The following is a 25,067-nucleotide window of genomic DNA, read 5'->3' on the forward strand; positions in this document are numbered from 1 at the left end:
CTCATTCCCTTAACTATTGAAGTGTTGTCTTCCAAATAATCAGCAAGGAGATCTGAAATTGCCATTAAAGATGGCATATCAGGCTGAATTCTTGCAGTGGGGCTAAGGCAGATCTTAGCTGAGGTCTGCAGTCAGGGAGGTTCAGTCAGATGCTTGAGAATACGCCTAGTCTTTGGGTTAAAATACTTTGGTATGTGAGAAGAAAGCAGCATTATTTTCCCTTTGAACATCAGCACAGACCTATATTAAGTGAACCCAGGTGACACCAACAGTACTGAAAGAAGTATTTTCACCTTGCTCATACTGGTGGAGAAAGAGATCAGAATACAGAATTGTTTCAGAGCAGATATAGGGGCTGTAGGGCAAATATACATAAGAAGAGTGGATTTTTTAGGTGGAAGTGCCTAGAGCTTGTAGTGAGCTCTGTTGTCCACTTCAGACAGATGTTTACATAGCATAGCTGAGAACGTCTGCTGCCCATTCTTTTGAAAGACTATCCTAAGGCCAAGAGACTGAAAGGCAACATAGGTTAATAGCAGCTAAACTAGATAAAAAAAGCCTCATTTAAAGGCAGTGACTTTGATTAAATGTTTGTCACACGATAAAGACATGTTATATTGCTGACAAATACAGAAGAAGACATGCAGACAAATGAGTAGATTTCTTCAGCTTGCTCTGAATTGCCTCTTTTTAATACATTAAGCTCTGTGAGTTAGTCTTTAATTCTCTGATATGGATCAAAGTTCACACATAAAATGATGAGGCTTCATAGAAAACTGTTGACATGTGAGAAGCTGACACCCCAGTGTTTCTAGGCAAGAATTAGTCATTAGCAAAGTTTTTACAAAGCAATATCTTCAGCAAATTAGATCTCTTCTAGTTACATTTGTTTGAGAAGAGGAGAGAGAATGAATAGAATGAAATAAACACCAGTGAAAAGAGGAGATTGGAAGATGTATGGGAACTGCTGAATCACAGCCTGAACCTCTGATTGATTGCCTGAGGCGAGCAATGAGTCAGCCCTGAGAGCACAGGTGAAGGCAATTCTTCTGTGCTGTCGGAAGGGATGGAGCCTGGCTCCACCTCTTCTAGACCCCATTTAAGAGCAGACTGCCACGGGGGGAACATTTCTTTTAGAGATTACTCCTCTTGGAGTCTTCTCAGCGAGCCTAGGACAAGGGTAAGCTTTCCATCCGTTCTTCTTTAGTGTAATAACCTGTTTAGCCTAACTTTCCTGTATATTTCTTAATTATAATGTCTGTATATTCATTGACTATACAGAAGAGCAATCGTTAAATTGACTGGTGAGGGGAGGTGGTGGAGTTGCTCATTATAGGAGAGAGCAACAGGAATGTATTAAGGCAAACAGTGAACAAGTGGAAAGCTTGTAGGTAAGAACTAAGAGGCTGGCTAACATAAATGATACTGTTATGGGTGTGTACTATAGGTGACTTGATCAGGAGAAAGTAGATGAAGCCTTCTACAAGCTTCTGGAGGTAGTCTCATGACCCCCAACACTGGTTTTCATGGGAAATTCTACCAACCTCATATTTGTTGGATAAGCAATACAGCCAAGCATATTAGGTCCAGGTGGTTCCTGCAATGTGTTGATTATAACCTTTTGATTCATGGTGTGGAGGAGCTGATGAGAATAGGTGTGGTAATCGACCTTGTTTTTACTAACAAGGAAGTGCTTGTCAGGAATGTTGTGGTTTTGGGAAGCATGGGATGTAGTGATCATGAGATGGGAGAGTTCAAGATCTTGTGTGGAAGAAGCAAAGCAATAAGAGACCAATAAGTAGAATTGCTACTCTTGAACTTCAGGCTCATGACTTGAAGTTGTGTATCTTGATGTCAAGATCTGTTTGAATGCCCACTTGTGCAATCTGTTGCAGGGTACCTGCTTTAGCAAGGGCTTTGGATTTGATGATCTTTTGATGTTCCTTTCAACCCCTTCAATTCTGGAAATCTGTGAAATGTTGTTAATTGAACCATTAAATACTTTGTTAAGAAGGAGCAATGTGGTAATAGATTGCCTGTGCTAACTACATATGTTGTAGCAGCACTAAATTGCTTGGATGCTGTCATGAATTTTAGGGATGCTGGAGGGGGAGCATTCATGGATGTGTGAAACCAAGTTAGCATATAGAAGAGTAAATAAATTTCCTGGCTTCAATTTAACATGAATCTGTAGCTCGATTTCCTTTCTCTTTTGATTAGCATATATATTAATGTCATAACAACAGACAGGCACACCTTTGACAAGTGCTAGAATGGCCCCACACAATATAGTTCTATGACTGTAGCTTCTTTCATGCCCTTCCAGAAGGAGCCCACACGGTGTATGTTCACGTGTAACATCTGTAGGGGGGAATTCAAGTTGCATTCTCCTTTTCTTCCTCATAGCCTTTTTCAGTCAGCACGTCATCAGTGTACTGCAGTGGTCTAACCTTTCATAATCATCAAGTGTTGCAGGATCTTTGTCTGAAATTACAAGAGGGCACTTCCTCATTTTAGGCTTTTGATTAAGCGCACAAAGGCAAATCAAGAAGTAATGATTTCTATAGCTGATCTCTGAAATACGTTATTTATTTGTGTTTCTGCTGCAATTCACAGGCAAGCCTTTCCTTGAGCACTTGACATATTTTGCTCATATTGCAGAGGTCTCACGCTGGAGCAGGTATAGAAATTGACTTAGTTTGAATCAGTTATCTCTTTTCTTTACATTTGGAAAACAACTGGTAAGGGCTAATTGTTAGTCCTAGTTTAGAAGCAGGTTGATGACTTCCTTTGCTAAGCAGTAATTCTAAGTCTCAGGTATAAAACACAGTCATTCACATGAAGTGGCTTGGATTTTTTTCTACTGAATGAACTGTAAAGGCACGAATGCTTCATATTCAAATAGGTGCAGACATAGTATTTATTTTCTAGAGAGATTCCTTTGATACTGTTCACAGATAATGTATTTTCTCTCCTTCCAATATTTTTATCATAAATTCACTGTTTGTGAGGAATGCAGAAAAACTTGTATCTGCAATTCTAGTCCCTTCACTTGTGACTGTGGAGTGGTAATAAATGACTGCAGGGCCAAGCCTCTTTGTGACATTGATGTTCCCTGCCCTGTGCACTTTTCCCCAGTGTGGAAGATTTCTGCTGGATTAAGCTAAGTGTGGTTTTAAGTTGCTCTTTGACATGGATAACAGAGCCTGCTACTCCTCAGCAGCCTGCTCTGTTGACCTGCTCTCAGCTTTATATCTTTATTGTTAAAAGATTCCATGACTGGAAACAGATCCAAGCTGGGCATGCACTGTCCTGAAGGGCTATGGTGTGGATGGCTCTAATAGAGAGGGTGAAACAGGACTGAAAGTCTGAAAAAGAATGATTGAATCCTCTTAGGGGAGAAAGGTGGAACTTTGTTCTTTAAGCATTGTTTAATTCAGTTTTCTGTCTGAGGAAGCAGGACCTACCACAGAATTGCTTAAAGAGTAAATTAATTTAGCATAATGGCCCTGTGTTCTCTAGCCATAGAATTTACTTTTTTTTTTTTTTTTTTGTCACACATCTATGCTTTTAGTATCACATTACCTTAATCCAATTATATTTCCATTACTTATTAATTACGCATCTACAAGTGAGTAAAGTAGAAATAAATTTCATCCTGGTTGATTCTTCCAAAACCATGAAACAGGAGTTAGAGAAATGAAAATTGACACATTTCTCTTGGAAGACTGATCTCTGAAATTGCTTTGCTATTGTAATATGACATTTTGCCAAACATTTCTGAAGTCAGTGCCTTTGCAGTGCACATTGCCATTATCTATCTTCTGGCATCTGTTGCTTTAATTTCTTACTGCTTTGTCTGTGGCTGAATTCTGACTTCACGCTTTCATCCAAAAGAAGATGAGAGTCATAGAGTGCTATATCAACCTACGGCCTCCTGGGAAGGGGCAGGGAAGATTTGAGAAGCCAAAGAATGGGAGAGAACCAGAAGTTCTCTTAGTGATCAGTAGTAGTGTCATGCCCCAGATTCTGGACGCAGTATAGAAGATAAGCATCTACAAACTGTGGTCCAGTAAGTATGTTAGTCTGGCTACACTGACAGTGGATATATTTTCTAGAAGATGTAAAGATATGACTGAAACACAGAATTAAATGAATTTAGCAGTGATATTTAAAGATGTCATTAAAATAATTTTGTCTCCCACTGTGTTAACGATGAACTGAGAAGTATAATTTCCCATGAACTGAGAGTATAATTTGGTGGTGTTCTGTAGTGTCATATCTAATGACAACAGAAGGACATCAAGACTACAGCACTGACTGAACAAAAATACAAGGAAGCATATATATTTGTGTATTTTTTTCCATTTTGTATTAAACAAAAACCCAAAAAACTTGCAAAGTGCAAGTCAATTACTGCAACCTCTCTCCTTCCTCTGGACTCACTAAATACAGTGATGTTCCAATAGATTTGTCCTGGCTATTAATTTTCTTTTTTTTTTTTTTGTCTTCTTTTTTTCCTAGTAAATTAGTATCAACTAGAAGAGAATTAAAGCAAAAAGGTAGCCTAAGTTGTGTGGCTTGATGCTGTGCTTACCCTGATCCTTTCTTTTATATGCAGTGTTGTTACTTCTCTTTTTAGTGAACCACTCAATATTAGCAAATAGTTTTCCCCTTTGCAGTTAGCTTTCTTTATGCGTGCATGCATGTTGTACTTTGCTAATGCTAAGAGCATTGAAGAAAGCCAGTGAGTGGCTGCATATATGTAGGGTTAAAAATGAAAGCTGTCTGAAGCTGTTAGTACCAACCTCCCTGCTTCAAAATGGCCTGCATTTCCCACTGAAAGGAGTAAGTGTTCAGAAGAATGTGTATGCAATTAAATATTGTATTCATGGGATTGTTGTAAATAATGTCTTACGGTCCTGTCGTTTATTTGCATATTTTATTTCATACATATGTCTTTGTGTTATATTAGTTTGTTAGTTCGCTATCTTGTTCTCTCGCAAGGTTTTGACGTTTGAATTCTGCGTTCTCCTAAAACCAAAGTCTTCCTGTGAGGTATCAGGTTGATGGTGATGACTTTATGATTTGCACTGTATTGGCATTTGCAGATCACTGCTAGTAGAGATGTAGTCCTGTTCCCTGCTCTTGTTCCCTTGATGTGTGGTGGTTTTTTTTTTTTTTTTTTTTTTTTTTTTTTTTGTTTGTTTTTCCTAGCCACTCTAAGATCCCACTGACAAGATACTGTTGGCCAGCATGCTCTGGAAACTGCTAATTAGTTGAGATTCAAGCATTGGGCCCCAGGGTTTGGGAAGGTTACTGTGTTGCAGCTGGGGATTTTGCTGCTCAGGCTATTGTGTGATTCATCCTATGCATGACCTTGCATGGTGCATGAGCAGATGCAATTTCACAGTGCAGGTATTTCTGGACTGTCCCTGTTTCTGGTGGGTTTAATGATCTCTGGCAAAGCATTTGAGATCATGTTCTGGAAAGCCTCTGAAGCCTATGGTGGATGTTCCAGAATTAGCCCTTTTTAGCTCAGTCTATTTAAGGGTAGTATCACCTCTTGTTTTCTGTTTTGCAGGGATGTTATAGAATAATAAGTGGTTAAAAAACACTGATAGAAAATGTCCCATTGGTTCACTTATAATAATTTTTTCCCCCTGTAACTATTTGCATTGTATTTTGGTAGATTACCTTGCCAGAACTTTTTGCACTTTGTGTGGGGAAAATGCCTTTGGAAAACATACTCTAAGGTGTATACAAAAGCAACATTCAGTTTTATTTCATAGGGATGTAACATTTTGTAAAGGATCATTTTCTTAAAGACTTGGCACAATAAACTGTGTGAAAACATATATGCCTGTAGAACTGACTCCTTGCCTGTCTTTTTAGTTTGTATGAAGTTTTTTCTTCGCTCTTTGAAAGTGGTAACAGTAAAATTCCTTAAGCCTCTAAGCAACATGATGGCTGTTGTTCTCAGGAATAACATTGTCTTGGCAGTAGACTACATAGAGGAAAGCTAAGTCATTCTGAATGCAGATTCACTCAGTCTTTTCCTAGACAAAAAAATGCTAAGCTTGGACATTTTATTTACCAGTGAAAATATTTTTGTTCCTCCTACACAGAAAAATGGAATTCCAAATACATACTATTGATTTAAAATTCATATTCTATGTATGCAGCTGAATTTGCTGAAATATTAAGGGTCCATCAGAATTTGGAGAGACTTAAGATTCATGTGTAACCACAGGCATGTAGTATCACATTGCATACGTTCCTAGCACAAACTTCCGTAATTTACTTTATTCCTATCCATTTTTTTTCCTCCATTTGTTTGTTTTCCCTTATATTGTCTACCGAAGTTTTTATACAATCTCTCTCCCTTTGGTACTTGGATAAGGACATAAAATATCTGTATTGACCAGCTCCTGGTGCTGTAAATAAGAACTGAATTATGCCTAGACTAACAATTTACTGGAATACTGTTCCAGTATTTCAAGGGTTTCATGAGTTGAATGTAGTAACTTCGTACTTTTTAAATAATGATGAATATTTTTTTCTAGGAATTAGTCCAATTGCCCTTAAGCCCTTGTAAAGATGTAGCAGCTGCCATGTCCTATGACTGTGAGTTCAACAGTTTAACAATGTGAGGAAGAATCTCCTATTGTTTCTTCTGTACCTGCAATTGGCTATTTTCCTTTGATTTGCTCTTTGTTTGTGTATGGAAAGAGTGAACAGTGTATCCATGTACATTATTTCCAGGTCTGTCAGCCTATTGTCAGTACAACTTCTTTCTCACCTGTAATTCCCTGGGTGTGTGAACTCCATATGCTAACTGTGCCAGGTTCTTTAGTGGCTGCAGCACTAGTAGATCTGTACCCAGGTGTAAAAGAAGAATACACAGTAAAACAGAGCATTTTCCATGTAACGATTCTCAATTCTAGTTAGAAATGTATCCCTAATATATGAGAACCAGACTCTTCACACAGGAGTGTAAATCATGCCAAATTATGGAACAGTTTTTTAATCTGTGTTTGAAAGAGAGATGCTGGACCATTCCGCTTGTGACTTACAGCTAAATCACTTAAATTGTGAGCTTAACCTTGAGGTATTTTTATTGCATATTATTGTTTAAATAATGAAACTGGATAATGGAAGATGCTGTAATAAACTGAATTTCAAATGAGGGTTGAAATCCTGTAGATTGGGTTTTATCTCAGTTAATGGCAACACGGTTCAATTTTTTAGTTTCATCATAATACAGAAATGAGATTTTTATTTGATATTGCAGCAGATATTACAAAGTGATTGATGACACTAATTTTCTGGCACTTCGGCTGCATGCCAAAGATATTATTTGCTAATTGTTTTAAAATACACTACTATCTACTTGAAGTAGGGGCAGAGTGAGAGTTGTCCTAAGTAGCAGGTAGTGGGTGCTTTGAAAGCAGGTGGGCCAAGTCTTTAATTTACTCATTGTAATAAGGACTCTGATATTGTTTTCTAAATGACATCTCTTTTCATTCAATGTCCACTATTCCTATTGCCTGACCCACAAAGCTTCTTAATCCCGATGTCTTCCAATTTGCTAGACAAGAAATAAAAGGCTTAAGAAGGAAAGACTGATGGAGCAGGACTTGTTTATTCAACTCAGATGCTACTGGCAGTGCGCTTCATTGCATTTAAACTGGCTGTGCTCTCCGTGGTGGTGGTTGGCAGAGATTTGCATCAGTGTCCTTGTCATTATGGTCAGAGCACCCAGGCTCCTTAATACACTATTGCTGAGGCTCCTTCAAGACATTTAAGTTGGCCCTTACGCAATTGACTGCCAAAGACAGATTACTTTCTAGGAGACAGGGCTTTGCTTGTTTGCTACCTTTCCTGCAGTTGCTTAAATTTGTGAAATTGGCCATAAAATTCCACCAAATTAGAAAATTAAAGCATAATTTTCTGTTACACAGTTACTGGCAGCAATAGTGCAAAAATTACATCTTTTCCAGTCTGGTGTAAGTTGTTTTTTTATGTTCTTTTTGTGTTGGTGTAATTGACACTGACAGAACGTTAGAGTCGGGTCATGGATAATTCTGACAAGGTTAACTCCATGTCCATTTCCAAAGTATGCCTCATTGACAGAGAGATTCTTGAGCTCTCTGTGAGGGTGGTGGATTCTGTGCCTGTCCTGTGACACAAGTTGGTAACCCAACAGCACAACTGTATGCACATTATGAAGTGTAGAAATAAGAACAGAAGAGTCTTTATATGAAGTAACCTGTCAGATGTTTCTGTTTGATTTGCCATTACAAAGAGATCTCTTTCTGTTAATCAAAGTACAGAAAGGAAAATTTTGCATTTGCCAGTTCTCATTCTAATTTGAATGAGAAAGCATATTGAAAGATTAAAGCAAAAATTGTTTATTAATCTTGTTTACCAGTGTCAAAGTCTTACATTTCTGTTTGAAGAAACTTTTTTTTTTTTTTTTTTTTTTTCTGACTGGTTAACAATAGAAATAAAATGAATGGGAAATCAACAGAAACTATGTGCTGCTCTGTGTAGCTCCTGAATGGCTATCTATTTAAAAACCTTGTCTTGAAGGTAAGTCAGTATTGAGGTCATCATGAGTACAGCTTCTACCACAAATGCAAGGGAATGCATAGGAGTCCCAACACATCATTTGTGGAAAGTTGTCAAATATATATTTCTCAGCATCTGCATCCGTTGGTTGGTACAATCTGTATTTCCACTAAAGAAGGCGGTACTGACCTGTGCACTCACATGCTTCAGGCATGCTGGAGTAACTGCACACTATCAGACAGGCCATGTATCTCCTGTATAGACTGGCTCTTCATTACAAGAACAGTAAATCCAGAGTATAGTGTAGATACTGTGGCCATTGCTAAGGAAAGCAAGCAGACTATTGCAAAAATAGGTAAGCAGGGGGTTACCACTAAAAGCAGTAGTCTAATGTCAAAGTAGTAACGCTGACAGAAGTGTTTGACTACTGTTGCTCTCGGATATGTGAATGAAAGCAAAATTAAATACTGCATATTCTTGTTTACTCATATGTGTCGTTTGCTTTTTTCTACATACCAAAAGTAGAGAAAATTATTTTGTACATCATCAAAGAAATTGAAAATCTCGATGCAGAAATTAAAAGTAAATGTGTAATTCCAGAGTGTCGTCTACTCTCTTCATTTTACGGAGAAACTGATTACGAAGAAGATAAACGAATTTGCATGTTTAGGATTTTTCTTGCACTTTCCCATGCGAAGTAGAGCCTCTGAAATGGCAGACTGGACTGCTGTGCCATCACTGTGCAGATGGCACGTCGCCTAACATTTTCACCCCTGCCCTGTTTGAAGAAGAATCTCAGGAACTGGGTGTAAGCCTCCATGAGCAATGGGGTACATGCAAGTTGCAATGTTCAGAAAATTTTTTCTAAGAATTCTGCCTTCTCTTGTATTAGATGTTTGGCTATTGGTAACTTGAGAATTTGGAGGGAATGTGTGTCAGATGCAAAGGCAAATTTATGGAGCTGACATCAAGAAATCAATTGAAGCATGTAAGAGTAGGAATTCTACTCTAGTGTTTGTTTCTTTAAATGTAAGCCTTTCAATAAGGAACCATTTGATTTGATTACTAATTATCCAATTCTTTCCTATTCTGCAGTAGTTAGAACATTGTTTTTGATGATGAGATTTCATGCTGAAAATGTAGGTTATAACAACCTATTTTTTTGCCAGGAAATGAGATGTTGCTTCTGCTTATTGAACAGCCAGATTTCTACATGCTTCCCTCAAGTTTAGGTCCTCAACGCTCTGAACTTCTCAGTCACTGTCATCCAAATCTTCATATTTGGTTAGAAGTAATCTGTGACCTGACAGTATCATTTACTTTACGTGCAGTACGCCTACTGTTATTTAGCCTGCCCTATGGTGTTATGACCATGTGAGTATTGTGTTCAACCTTCTACTAATCTAGTGCTCCTGCTGCCTAAAGATAGTGTACAGATACTTGCAAAGGGAAAATAAACATGTTGCCTGAACAGGATCTGAATCACAGACTCATCTCATAGTTGATACCTCAGTGATAAAAGAGACCTGTTTAATTTGTAGATAACATCCTGGCTGGACCATACTGTGCATGTGCCTTGGAACACAATATGCAGTTTGATTGGTGATTTTTCAGTGTGTGTCCACCTGCTTCATTTCCTGTCCACCCTGAGGCCCAAGGGGAGTAGCTCACTTGATCACTGTTTTCTGCTGACTCCGTGAGTTGTTCTCTTGGCAGTATGGGAAGCCTCTTGCAGTCTCCTGCTGGCAGGAACTAAAAAAAGGTATTATTATGGAGGTGTGGTCTAAAATATACCAAAGGGAAAAAAAAAACTCTTTTTTTTTTTTTATCCTGTAAGAAGTGACATATTCACCAAATATGGCCAAGAACCTCCAGCTGTATGCCTTAAGTTAGTCAGTTTTCTCCATAAGCCACTGTATTATAGTAGGGAGGGAAGATGCCTTCTCAGTTGCCTAAGTACTGGATATCTAGATGAATCTGGGTGGCTTTCTGATGCCAAATGTAAGAGACTTCATCCTCTGATGAGGAAACACAGATTTGTGACAATTTATGCCTGTTTAAGTTAGTGGGAGCCATTTCTGTCACCCCTACAGTGGGAGGTGTAGTAAGTGTGTTAGGACATTTAAGATACCGCAAAGTCTTACTGGTGATACTAATGGAGTCCCAAAGAGGTGTCTGCTGCTTATCTCTCAGTTTACCAGAGTTGTAATGGAGGGCAGGACAGACCATACTGGACAACAAGCCCATCATTTTTCTGTTACAGGTAACACAGTTAATAAATGTTAAGCTCCTACACCTGAACAAAGCAGTCTCAGCTACTTTTCACTTGTCCTGACATTTTTATTCAACACAGAACACTCTTTGGCATAAAATTTCATTCGTTTTTTTTCCAGTATTAGGAACATAGTTATATCAGCAGGTTTGCTCTCTGGCTGGCAGAAGGAACTTGCTATTGCTCTCCAGTGACCAACTGTAGGAGTTACAGCAAACAGCAAAGTCCAGTTGGTTCCCCAGAGTGAGGTTTTAAACATGCTGTTTTTTTTTTTTATGACTGTAGGTCAATATTATTATGTCCTAGATGTGAGTCAGCGACGTGCAGAAGATGAGCTTAATGTCTATTTACCATGGCCCTGAGTTTTCCATGTTTTCTTTTCAAGCTATGTAAGGAAATTTTTTGTACTGCATAGCAGAAATGCTAAGTCACAGCCTGAAACAGTGATTGAGCAACTGGTGGGAAGGCAGGGCCAACCCAGGTGAGGTTAGGTGAATGTAGTGCACCTGAATGACTGGAATGGGTGGAACCAGGATCCACCTTTTCACAGACCTCATTTAAAGATTGGCAGTGGAGGCAAGAATATCTTGCTGGAGATACCTGCCTACCTGAGGCCTTCCAAAGGTAAGCCACTTTTTCCCTTTGTTTTTTGTATCTATGGCTGCTGCATTTGGGCTTGTTCTCATTTGCTGCAGCCAAAGACTTTGCCCTGTTATAATCACTGTACTTTCCACCATGTTATAGAATTGCATACTGTTATTATATTTCTACTTAGTCCACTTTGAAAGTAATACCTCCTATTTGTTACCATGGAAAATACAGCAAATACAAAGCGCACCACAATGCTATTTAGTAGAGTGCATTCTCAGCTGCAAAATGCTGTTGTTCAGCTTTGTCACCAGTATCAGCTCTGCATTTTCTTCAGCAACCAAGAGCCTGCATGCTATGCCCTTTAAAAAAAACTGTACCAGTGGAGGTGTCCCACTGTCTTTGTTGGAACTGCTGACACGTCACTCACTGCGCTTGTATCCACTGTTTGGTCTTCACAAACATTTCAGCAAGCATTGATGAATGCCAGTGGGTGCACTTTTTTTTTTTTTTTCTGTGTGGGGGAATTCTGTGACACATCTTTGCTTCATATGTACTTCCATGTAAGATGCTGTTCTGTCAGACTGCCCCTGTGCTGCCATCTGTCATATGCTAACAATGTGCAATGCAATATTGCCAGAAAGTTTCAACTTCTGCCATACCAACATCTGTCTCTGTCATGGGCCAGCGTCTTAAATAGGAGACATTATTTTCACAGCAGTCCTCATATTGTAGTGGTGCTAATGAGATGTAATGATTCTCATTTTTTGCTATTTTCAGTAGCGCAGTTTTGTTGGTTGCACTTGTTCGTGGAAGACCAATGATTAATGGGTAGATAGAAAGGGGATGGCTAAAACTTGCTTCCATGGGAAGGCTAGGAGATCTATTCAGCCGGCCATTAGAAGCTCATTACTACAGCAATAAAAGGATTGATCCCTTCATAAAGCTCCCTCAGAACTTAACTATTCACCTATGTGCAATTACATACTGGCAGTATAAAAATGCCCCTGATAAATCACATTGTTTATTTCAAAAATCAAGGGAGAAGAGAGATATTAATATACTGCATCATATAGAATTAATATAAATTAGGAACTAATAGAACAAGCTGCTAGGAGCAATGCTGCCATTGCAAAATTTTGAATAAGTTGACAGTAGCAGTCAGTTTATTGCATCTGGACAGGGAACAGGCTCTACTTGTGTCAGGGGATTTGACTTAAAGGGAATATGCATCTTAAGTAGACTATTGAGGGCAACAGAACTAGCTGGGCAAAAAATGAGTTTATTGCTGCTTGAAGCAGTGGCCTAAGAAACAAATGTGCTACTCTAAAGTACAGAGTACTTGTTATTGCATTGTGTAAGATCTCATAAAAAATGCAAAACAACAAAAAAAGTGAAGAAAGTGTCTCTACTTCACGCAGGAATAACCTGATACCTTTTCCTTATTCTTCCTTTGTGTTCTTTTTTTAGACAGAGCAATTAGCTGCCTTTTCTGAAGCTCCTCCTCAGTGCATTTCATAGGGTGACATAGGGCTTGTTATAAGGCTGTTTAGAGATCAGCCCAGGGAAAACCCACTTGTAGTGCTTTGGTTTTCAAAATTCTCTAACGTCCTACTTAACATATTTAATTTTGCTTTCAGTTATGTGTGCTGTAGGGTGCCATGTGGATTAGCACTACATTTCAGCAACATATGTGATGGTCTTCCCTGTGAGTCAGTGTTGCAGCAGTGGTTAGACGCAGTGCTGCAGAGGTGATGGTTTCCTGTGTGCCTTTGTAAGTGATTTTTAGAAGTACTGCCATCTTTATGATGATAGATCAATAGTAATATCGCTTGATACTGACTCACTTTACTACTAGAAAAGCAGGATTAGAGGAGATTTGTGCAAACAACATATTTCAGCTTCAAAACATCACTAACTGGAGTACTAATTTTCAGTAATACAGGTGATAATATACATGCCACTTTGCACTCTGGACATTTCAGTCCATGTAGGATTAATGAAATATAAATTTGAGTGAGGTAGCATAGCAAAATATGAGCTTGCCTTCCCTGAGATTTGTTCTCTAGAACTGTTTTTTGAACAGCTATGAAGAACTGATTGAATAAGCTCTGATTTCTTCTGTTTCCCCACTGATCTCAATGTATTTTCCTTTTTGCTTTTTACAAAATTTGATAAAATAAATGGACACAGGTCTGCGAGCTTATTTAATTGCATAAGCATGTGCATTTCTCTACTGTGCTTATAATAAGCTTCACGGAAACATAGCTGCTGTTACTTGATTCTTGCGATTTATTAACATCAAAGGAAGTAACATTGAAGATAATCAAATAATCATTTTGTTTTCCTGTTCTCCAAATATATATATTTTCACTGAAACTTTGAAAAAGAAGATAACTGCATGATTTGCATCATAAATACAAACTATTTCAATATAGTTTTCTGTTTGGGTTGGAGTCAAAAGTTTGCTTACAAAATTGTAGCAGAAAAAAGATGCAATACTAAAAATATTTTGAAGCAGCAGAAAAAGAAAAGCTGCAGAAATTTTAGATTAATATGATACAGCAAAATATTTGTGATAATTTCTCTTCTGACCAATGTCATGGATTGTAGGGATTTTAAGAAGTCAACAGAATCTTAGTTCACGGTGCAGTAAAGATTAATACACTTTAGACACAAATGCATTTTATTCAAAATAAAAAACTGTAGGTGAATATAAGCCGTTTGAGAAGAAAACTGTTCTTTGCCTCACTCTGGTCAGTCTACATAAGAGATCATGTAATTCCATAAACTTTTCTTAGGTGTAAAGAAGATAGGCAAGGACTACTGTTGGCTTATCTAAACATGAGGGTCTGTACAAGGTTAGCGTGAGAGCATATCCTCTCCTCCAACTGCAAAACTACGACTCCCCTGTGCATAAATTCAAGATCTTCACTGATGTTGCTGTGGCAATGTGTGCATCCACTCTTAGCAACTGCTTTCTTTTTGTTCTCCTTTCATGACCTGAATTCCCATTGAGGGATGGATTGCATATTTTAAAGGCAGAGTTTTGAAGCTACAAGTATCTGGTGCATAAGCAAAAATTAAGGGAAGTATTGCTATATGCTTGCCCTAATTTTATACTGCTCCATATGTGTTTACTATATCCCAGAAGAGATAATACTGAATTAGACTAACCTTTTGTCTGTCCAGGATGGATGTTTGTGTGTGTCTTCATTTAATGTATATCCAGTTTTAGAAGTTAACGATACTGCAGGGATTTCCACAAAGCTTTTCTCTGTGGGGAATCTTCCTGAATATTCACTGCTGCGTGAGGAGTCTCATGTTACATTTCCTACATGTGGCCGACATAGGTAATGCTATGTCTTTTTATCTTGTACTCAGAGATACAAGGTGTGGGTTCTTTTGTTGCCCTTGGAGAACCATGCATGGAAGAAGAATTGTGGCACATGTGCCTTGTATGCAGGGCAGCTGAGACACAGAATCATTCAGAATTTGGGTTTAGGATGCAGGCATTATCTGATATTTTTAGGTGACATTTCTAAAGAAAGTGATGATGGGTATTGGCTTTAGGTAGTCTGTGAATGCTGTTGAGTATGTGTTGACAAGCCTAGTGATTCATAGTCATGGTACTACAGAAAATGCTTTGTTTTAGCTCAAATCTGGTGTGGTATTCCTTAGCTGCACAACCTCCTCCTACTGTTTCATGAAGATGGATGTTGTCCCTTGCTTTGGAAAGTGGGAAGAACTAATGTAGTTTTATCATTGATAAAGAGATCAAGAGATCTGCTAAAGGGAGTTCAGAGAAGGGGAAAAGTTCTAAAACCTTCAGTGAGGATTTGAAATTAATGAGAGATGAGCATCAACGGTTGCTGCTTCTGTGACTATGCTACACCAGACCAGAGAGTAGTACTAGCTGCACAGTGTGAGGTCACTGTATTCACAGCTGAGTGACTTATTATGTATTCTTTCTTGAGCATGTATTCTCTTTCATACAACCATTCCCTAGCAGAATTTTGTGCAGGGAAGTACTGAGAAAGCATTAGTCCGTTCTTCCATCATCAGAATGCTCTTTTCCATTAAAGGCTACTCCAGAGCCTCTGATAGGTCATGAAAGAGACCAGAGTGTGGCCAGACTAATGGTGTGATAAACAGCAGATGGAAAATTGTTCCCTACAGACTACAGCAAGCTGACTAGTCAAAAGCACTGTAATGTATTGTACATATAGTGCAATCAAAGGATAAGTTTAGCAGCAAATTCAGTATTACAGAATACTCTACACGCTCTGGAGAGCTGAGATGTGTGCTGTGGGAGCTATAACTGTGACTTTTTTGGTTTTTTTCTTTACATTTTCATTCTTCATGCATACATTTTGGGAGAAGAGCTGCTTCAGAACCCGAGGAAAATCTTTTTGCAAGAAAAGCATATGTGTGAAAGGGAAATATTATAATCTGAGAAGCTACAGAGACAAGGGAGTCCTCAGATTAAAAACAGGGAAGATTTTCTCCCCATTTAAGTATTTATCTCTGCCATTATGAACCTCTAGACTTCATAGTTGCCCAGGATTAAAAAAAAAACCAACAAAACACAAACAACAAAATCAACAAACCAGGTTTCTACTTCAGTGCTATTTTTTATTAGCAGTTTTTATTAGCAGTAGAGCAAGATACTAAAAAAGCCATAAAAAGCAATTATTTTCCTCTTATCTCTGTCATCAGGAATCTCAGTGCCATTGTGTGATTGCATAAACCTTATCCTCTACAGTAATCCCTGATAATGTGCAAACTCCCCAGCCTCCTGACAAATGAATAGTAGTGGTACACTTGACACAAAATACACCATTGCCACCAAACATGAATCTCTTTCATCCTCTTTTCATGTAATGTTCATCATTGTGGAAGCTTCTGTACTCTTTTCACAATCCCTCAGAGTCATGTACTTCATACAGCACACTTCATACAGCATCTCCCAAGCATCTTATTTTAGCTATTTCGCTACCAGCTTCTGTAAGTATATCTTACAGGTTTTCACTTTGCTCCTGCGTGAAGGATGGTGTGTTAGATCAGGGGGAATACGTGGAAAGGCAGGATTTGTTAACATGGATGTGCAGGCAGCAGTGAGCTGAGGCAGGTGTGGTGGCTGTGACTGGGGAGGTGGGAGATGCCTTTTAGTCCACTGGCAAGTTCTGCAGAAGTGACAAACAGCTTTAGGGTTCAGTACATATCTGACTGGTCTGATAACTTACTCTCAGGATCAAAGCGGTTAGGTGTTGTCAGCTTAAATTTAGAAAGCTCTGAGCAAAATATCCAACCAAAACTGTTGTGTGCTCCATTTTAAAATCAGCTGCAACCAGTATTCCTCATTTTTCAACACGATAGAAATTAACCCAGTTTTCTAGGGCTGTTGTAGTACAACTTTAAGTTTGCAACAGAACATTGTCATATGATGAAGCTGAGGCCATAGCTCTGTTATGGATCAATGCTGTAGATGAAGGTCCTACCGTATCGAAGTCAGAAACCTACTGGGCACTGCTTTGTTTTGTTCTTTTTCACATTGCTCCACTCATAGTATCTTTTTCTCCAGCATTGTTACTAAGAAATACTTCATGCAATGCATTTCTGTATTGTAACTTTTTTTCACTGTTGCTGGTCATGCCTGCCTGCGTAAGTAATTCTTTCTAGCACTAGAGCTCAAAATACCCCCTATATTTGTCTGGCAAAAAATGTGCTGGGTCTCTGCCTTTCCATCAAACTAAAGCTGGGGTCCCATTGGTATGCTAATTCAAGGCAGTAGAGAGCAGTTCTCATTACCTGCAGCTTTTATAACTCAAACATTTTCTAATCATTTTCCTAATTGGGACCTAAGGGATCCCGTTATGCTTTAATATTATACTGGACAAAATCTATATCTTTTTCTTTTAAAATCTTTAATTATGAGATGAATTTTAAATGAATTTGATCAGGGTGACTATTTACATGTTCCAAGATTTATTTATTTCTTTATTTAAGTTGACAGAAATACTCTGCTGTCAGCCATAATTCTCTATATGGGAAGTTTTTCTAAGACACTGCCATTGTATAGATCCAGTACTACATATAGAAAACTATTTTTCTTTCAGTTATTTTTGTTGTCTTTGTCAGTGACCACAATGATTGGTATGTGTTGTGTGCAGATTGATTTGTGTGCCCTGCAGTTCAAAGGATTATATAAGATGTTGTGTTAAAAGCCGGAAACTGACAATACAGGCGAACAGTTTGTGTGGTGTATGTTCCAGAGACGCTACATTAGAAAAATAACTTCATCCCAGCATTTCTGTAAACATTTTCCTCCTAACCTCAGCTGGTTGTTGGCACACTGTAGTGCTTATGCTTTAAGACCGAGATGCTTTTAAGATTCCCCTTACATAATGATAAAAGCCCTTTTTTTTTTTTTTTTTTTTTTTGTTGTTGTTACATAGGCAGACACAGACAAAAGTATCCCATATAGCAGGAGGAAGCTCACATATCGACAAAACCAAAAAAAAAAAGTCACTTATATGCACTATATGCTGATATACTGATTCACCAGTTGTAAATAATCTTTTTGTTGCTTCTCAGTTTACACAGGGAAGGCGGTGTATACTTACATAACTATGAATTCAGTAGTCAGTCAATTTGATTTAATTTCGAAGATACTGATTTAACTCCAAGTCAATATAATTTTCTTGTGGAAGTTAGATGGGATTTTCTTGGGGACTATTCTGTATTGGTTTTTCTTGAATCCCAAAAACATTACCTTCATTATTTCTTTTTTTTGTGTGGTCCCCATACAAACTCTTTAGATTGGAAATCAGTGTAGTTTAAATTAGAGTTATGCTTTGCTTTGTGACCATCAATGAGGGGCACAGTGAGAGGTATTGACACAGTGAATCTCTGTCTTATGTTTGTGGTCTGCTTTTGTCCTGTCTTTTGCTGTTTTTAAGTAACTGCAATCTTTGAAGGAGAAATAGGAAGATGACATCTGGAAAGGAAGAGAGTGCCTACAGGGGCATTTGGTCCCACTCAGTATTCAGTCTCTGAATTTGTTTTTTTTTGTTTTTTTTTTTGGCAGTTTTTTGAAGTTGTAGACTTAACAGTTATATCTAAATTTCTGATTTGTCAGGTGGGTGATAAATACACTGAGTGAAGTTCCTGTAGAAAGTAGCTGTGTAGAGACTTGGAAAGAGTTTGCTTTAGTAGTTTATATGAGGTCTGAATTTCGACTCTAAAGAAAGGATTTGCCAGTAGAGAGATCCAGCATCAGTCACTATCTGCTATCTGCTAAGCACTAGCACTATCTGCTAAGACCTGAGAGACATGGTGGGAATATGGTTATTTCTGCTTGGGTCTGCTTTTTCTCTTAGTTTTAGGTTTCAACTGGTATGCTCAAATAGCATTCTTTTGTCATATACGATGTTAGAAGAAAAATACTGATACCTTCTGTAAATAATGCAGTTCTGAGGTGACTTGGCTTAGATGAATCTTCTCACCTGCCTTTGAAGTTTTGAGGAAGGTGTGCTGGCGCTAGCCAATGGAATTGAAATATTATTAAATGGGGAAGAAAAGAAAGGAATGAGATCTAAAAAGACGAGGAAACGGGTAGGTGATCAGGAGATAATCACAATTCATCTCAATCTTTTTTTCACTCAGCCAGGAGGAATCCCATCTTCTCACTGTTCCCAGGATATGCAGTGTATCTTGATATGGCTGGCTTGAGAACTTTATTTTCCTACTGCAAACACAGGCAAATCAAATATGTATGGCCTGACACTGCTTGTTCTGCCATCACCCAAATTGAGAAAGCAGCTTCTGCAAAAGAAGCATTAGATGTCAAACTGAATGACACATCCTTTTGAAAGAGAAAAGCAAATCCCTCTGTGTGAATAATTGTGTAATAAATAAAAGCTCTTATTTCTCAAAACTGTTGACATTCTGGGTCAAGCTTCTCCCTGGTGTGATATGCCTGTCTTCAGCGAATTTACAGGAGGAGAGAAGTGGCCCTCCCTGCTTAGGCAGAGGAGATGCTGCCCATGCATTTGTCTCACATCTTGGAAAATCAGTTGTGAGCTTGTGTGTATCTGTGTATAATGTGTGTACAAGTGGGCATATGTGTGCAATAAGGAAATGAACTTCATCTTTGTTATAAATTTTAATACTCATATTTATTAGCTTGAATGCATTTGAATGATCTTCCAGGCCTGTTACCTACTACAGTTTTTCTATTCACTGTTGATATAAGCCTTACTGTCTTTTAACTTGCAGCGAAACAGGTTTATCATAGTAATTTTTAGCATTAACATTAAAATGTTATAGAAGGAGCTTAAGTACTGTAATAATCATGGAAGTGACTATAAAGCAACATTTTCCACTACATCTTATCTGTTCTTTTAGTTTCTTCATGTCATAGCTGATTAAAATGAAGATTTTGCTTCTCTTTTCTTTGTAGCTTAAATATAACTACATCAGAAGGAGCTGAAGCCTTTCTGCCTCGTAGAGAACAGTTCAAAGATCTGCTCTGCTGCAGATGCTTTTTTTGGTGTTGAGATGAGAAGCAGCTAATACCAACTGCAGTGTTAAGTGCTGCAGTTGGCTATCAAGCATTAGCATAATGAGAAATCTTTTAATTTGACCTCAAATAAAGCTAAACATTCAGCCATTAAAAAAATAAAGTTACTTTCCTGGTCTTTCATTTCTGCGGTGGGAGAGTACAAGTATAGGTCTCCTGTGCAATTTGAATTGCCTCTCTTTTCATCTGTATTTCTGTATGTATATAGACGAGCTTTACCCTTCTTCCTGATGAAAAGAGAGGCAACCCCAAGAAATAAAGCTCATCTTACTATTTGCGTGAGTAAACAGAGATTAATACAGGTTAAGATGATAAAAGTAATAGGTACAGTAAGAGATGAGCAGGTGGAGAGATATAGGAATCTTTGTATCTCTTTCTAGAATTCAAGGCTGTTGAATAATCTCTCTGGGAAAAGCATATACCCTATAGAAGCATTCCTCTTTAGCGTGCATTTTTTTTCTTTGTTTGTTTATCATTTCTTTGCAATTTTGCTAATATTAACATCTTTCTACAGGAGAAAAATGTACCTGAAAGTTCATAAGGAAGTATGCTGAGAAATTCAAAATTCAAAGCGAAGGTGATTGTTTTTCACACTAGTGATTAGACTATGCAAACGGCTGTGGCAGGTGAAGGGCAATAGCTTCTCAAATGAGAAAAGAATGTTCATTTAAGTAACAAAACATTTTCATATGTACCACCAGGCTCACTTCTACTAGGGGAGAAATATTCCTGAAAGTTTTTCCTCAAGGCCTGAACAGTTAAAGCTTGAAATGAAGGCTGACATGAGTAAAGAAGCATGTTATCCTGTCCTGTTTTGCTGTGACATGCTATGTAAGCCTTCTCAGAACCTGGAACAATTTGAGGTTTCGGCCTTTCACCACAGTCTTTATGTTTGAGACAATCGTTTTGTGCGAGGCTTCGTGTGGGGCATTTGGTGCCAGTCAGTGGCAGTGGCTGGACTCTCAAGTAGCTGGATAAGGTTCTGATGATTTTTGTGTTTCTCTGCATTAAAGCTTTAAAATACATCATCTTAATATTCTATAAATAAAAGTTTTATATATGTTTTCTGTACCTCTTTAATGTCATTCTGTGTCTGACAGAGAGAATCTTGCTGTAAAGCTATCTGCTTCCCTGTGATAAATGCTGATGTTTTCATAAATATACTTTTTACACGTACGTATAATCATGGCTATCTAATTAAAAGCTCCATTGCAGAGAAGGGACAATATTAAAATTATGATCTCTATTTTATGTACCATAACATGAAAAGAAAGGTGCTGAATTGTAAATGAAATAAAAATAGTACTGTGCTGTGCCATCTCAAAAGGTCAGCTATTAGACATCGTGCAGAAAGATGTCTGTCTTGCATATTCTTCAGAATACCAGATTCCCCTCCACCTCACAATGAGTACCGATAGTTAAATCAGTTAAATGTGAAATGAAGGTTGAATTTTTCTATGCCACTCAGTCCATAAACATAAGGCATTACATTCCTTTCTCATCTAAGTGTAAGTGGATATTTCTGTCCCTCGATAAAATTGTGGTAAATTCTACATTTTGTGCAGCATAGGGCTAGATGAGGTAGTAGGTAACAATATACACTGAACGGAAGTTTGTAAAGTCAGAAGTAATGAAAGATTTTTATGCTTTCAAGTGACTTTTCTGCAAAATAAATAAGGAAAGATTGGAATTGGTGCTACTAGACCACCACCTTACTATCTCTCTACCCATTTTGCACTGCGCATTAATCACTGCTTATGATTAATGATTGTGATAATGGTACTCAGTAGGCATTTTCTGTGCTAGAAGCTATCATACTAGAAGCTAATTTAAAGCACTTTGTTTGCAATGTGACTTTTTTCCCATTGATAAGAGAAAGGTCTGAGGGAGAGCAGTGGCATGCTCCAGAGAATGGGAAAACCTTTTGAAAAGGTTTGTGATAAAATTAGTTTAAAATTTTTTTCAGCTGCTGTCTCATGAATATCGTATCCAACTAAATAGGCTATAAAGAAACACTGAGATAGAAATGAGGATTTCTCACATCAGTATAGCTGTTAAAAACATTTTGTTTAAAAATTGGATGATCTCAAGACTTTTTGAAAGTCTTTGAAGCTCCAGGGATGGCTGCACAAAGATTTGGACTGCACTTGCTAGTTTGTCCATAACAGTGATGTTAGGATTTTATTCTGAATTGACAATAGCTTTCCCCTCCTGCTTCCCAACCTGTTGCTTAGGTGGGCTGTAGTGCACTACTGATATTTGAGTTACTTCATACGATTGTGGAAACACCAGTGGTCAGAACTGAAGCCTTTATTGGTCTTTTTTGGAATAGAACCTTCGAGGACTACCCACTAAGGCATACTGTGTGGTGAGGCAGCACTCTCTTCTTTCCACATATTAACCTTAACAGTGTTTTCCCATCTTGACTTAAGTAAATATAGGTTTTGGTACACACAGCAGATAATGGCAAGGTTTCAACATGACAATGCCACTGTTTAAAAAAATAATTTAAGTGTTTTTATTGATTTGCCAGCAGGAAGAAGTTGGCAAGTGGAGATAGACTATTATTTATGTTGTGATACACTTTCTTCATATTTGGTTGCTTTTGTAAGGCATGATATGATGGAAAATAGAATACAGTATCTATCTTCATTTATCTTAGAATAAAAGTTGCATTTGCAGGCTTTACGGCAAGACAATGTGTTCTGCTCAACATCACTTTTTAGTAATTTTGAACTTACTGTAATGACTTCTGGAAGGCTCCTTTAGATGAATAACAGAGTAAGAGTGCTTAGCCTGTATAAGTAAGATGACAGTGGGATTCAGCATTCCAGACTTCCTTTAAAACCCAGTGTTGTGTACATTTAGCTCAGTATTTGAGAGTGGTTACATCAAATACATATTAAATTGGACAACTGTGTTACACTAATGTAGTCACATCAGAATTTTTGTTGTCTGCAGTACTGGTCAGGCATGTCCAACCTGCAGGATATGGGTTGCATGCATCCCAGCACAACTCACAATGCAGCTCACCCCCCTGCCCCATACTATCTTAGTGGTGGCTCTGCCTCACCAAGCAGCGCAGCCTGGCCCCGCAGCGCCAACAGAAAATCAGTGCACTATTAACCTTATGTGGGCTAAAACCAGGGCACAGGAAGCAGTGCAGTGCTGTCTTAAGTTGTGGTAAATAAGTTTATGGATTTTGACACATGGGCTAAACACAGTCCTGTAAATAGCAAGAAATACACTGTAGTGCTTCCCATTTTGACAAAGGAATTTGAGAGTAGGTTTCAAGATTGCTGAAAAAATTAATTTTTTAATTTGCAACTTGTTTTTCAGTCAACATTACATTATTTGTGAATTTTCAAATGGAGTGTGTTGAGTTGCAATTGAAAGTTTGATCATGCCCCTTTATCAGACATTTATAAGATCTTTCTTACCATTACTTCACAGTCATGCCTTGTGTCATTGCTTTTTGGTAGTGTATACATCTGTGAATGACTGTTGTGAAGGATGAAGTACAGGAGTAAAATTTCATCCAAAATGTCTATGAATACCTTGAGAAATTGCTAAGAATTGCAAACACTGCCATCAAACGAGACTGATGTGTTAGTTTCACAAAAACAATTTTGTGTATCCCGCTAGTTTTATGATTTTTCTTGCTCTCATTTTTATGTTTTATTGAAAAACCATAAAAATTAAAGTAGGCTTTATTATTTGATATTCATTAGCTATATTATGTATATTTTAAGAGGGCTTCTCTGAAAATAATGCATCCTACTTTATGATGTTGGCCTGTGATAGCAGGGGCAAATGTTGATGGTATGGCAGTGGAGGTTGAACCTTCTCACCAATATTCCAACGTTTCTTGTCATGTGACAGATGGCAGCAGAGAGGCAGTCTGGCGAAATGGCATCTGGCATGGAAGCGTGAATGAAGCAAAGCTGTGTCATTGAATTTCTCCATGTAGAAAAAATGCACTGATTGGCATTCATCAGCACTTGCTTGAATGTTTTAGAAACCAGCCAGTGGATGTGTGCACAACAAAGTGGTGGGTGGTGAATTTTAGCAGTGATAATAGTGACAATGATTCACCTCCCCTGGTACAGACCAACACGAGTACGGCATGCAGGCACTAATGGTGGTGACTGTATTGAAAAATGGTATGTTGTAGCTGAGAATTTGCTTGACCAAACAGTGTTATTGTGCCCTTTTTCTCTGCTATAGTTTCCATGGGAATAATAATTACTTTTAGAGTAACTTATGAATACGTAGCCCATGACAATTCTTTTTCACTCAGTTCAGCCCAGGCAAGCCAAAAGGTTGAACACCCGTGGTACTGGGCACATAAGATAACCCCCAAATTTCTGCTGCACAGGGCATAATGAGATAGCATGGACAGCAAGAAAAAACACCTTAACAAACTTGTGTAAGCATAAGTGTTTACTTGGTTGTAGCAGACTCATGGGAGCTATCTACAGATGAGGAAAAGCTCGAGCAAAAAAGAAGTCACTGATGTTTTTTCATGGTTGTGTTTCAGATATTGATATTTTTATATATTTAACTTTAGAGCTATGACCTACTTGTAACCAAACATGACAGGAGGTCTGAACAATGTTAATTGCCAACAGAAAAGAGAGATGATCGATAAGGATCTGAACCCATAAATTCCCAGTACATATGTTTGTCTCTGTTGTTAGGAGAGTCCATTTAAAATCAGTGAACTTGGAGCAATTGTAAAAAAAAAAAAACCAAACAGATATATACCTGAGAGCCTGTGAAATTCCTCTTTCAGCTCATGGAATAGAGATGTCTTCATTTAAAGCAGAGAATCTGTCCTAGACTTCTGTGTGTGTAAAACTTGTTTGATGTTTGTAGTGCAGATGTTCACGATGTTAACAGCCTGGACTTTTTTTCAGTACATACATTCACACACAGGTCTGATCTGAGGAATAGGATTTGATCAGTAATGGAAGTGCAAATCTGTAAAGAAGTCTGAGAATTCTCCAGGAAATCTTTCTCCTATTTGAAACAGGGTACTTTTCCCTC

At 38.0% G+C, this 25,067-nt stretch overlaps 1 long non-coding RNA gene across 1 annotated transcript; it reads left to right on the forward strand.

The window, feature by feature from the left end:
• Window positions 1–1,148: 1,148 nt before the first annotated feature.
• On the forward strand, window positions 1,149–20,762 carry LOC125694363 (uncharacterized). Its single transcript, XR_007377533.1, has 3 exons — window positions 1,149–1,180; window positions 20,533–20,595; window positions 20,720–20,762. It is a non-coding gene; the product is annotated as an uncharacterized LOC125694363 (long non-coding RNA).
• Window positions 20,763–25,067: the final 4,305 nt, after the last annotated feature.

Source organism: Lagopus muta, chromosome 6 (genome assembly GCF_023343835.1).
Source record: "Lagopus muta isolate bLagMut1 chromosome 6, bLagMut1 primary, whole genome shotgun sequence".
Taxonomy (NCBI): Eukaryota; Metazoa; Chordata; class Aves; order Galliformes; family Phasianidae; genus Lagopus; species Lagopus muta.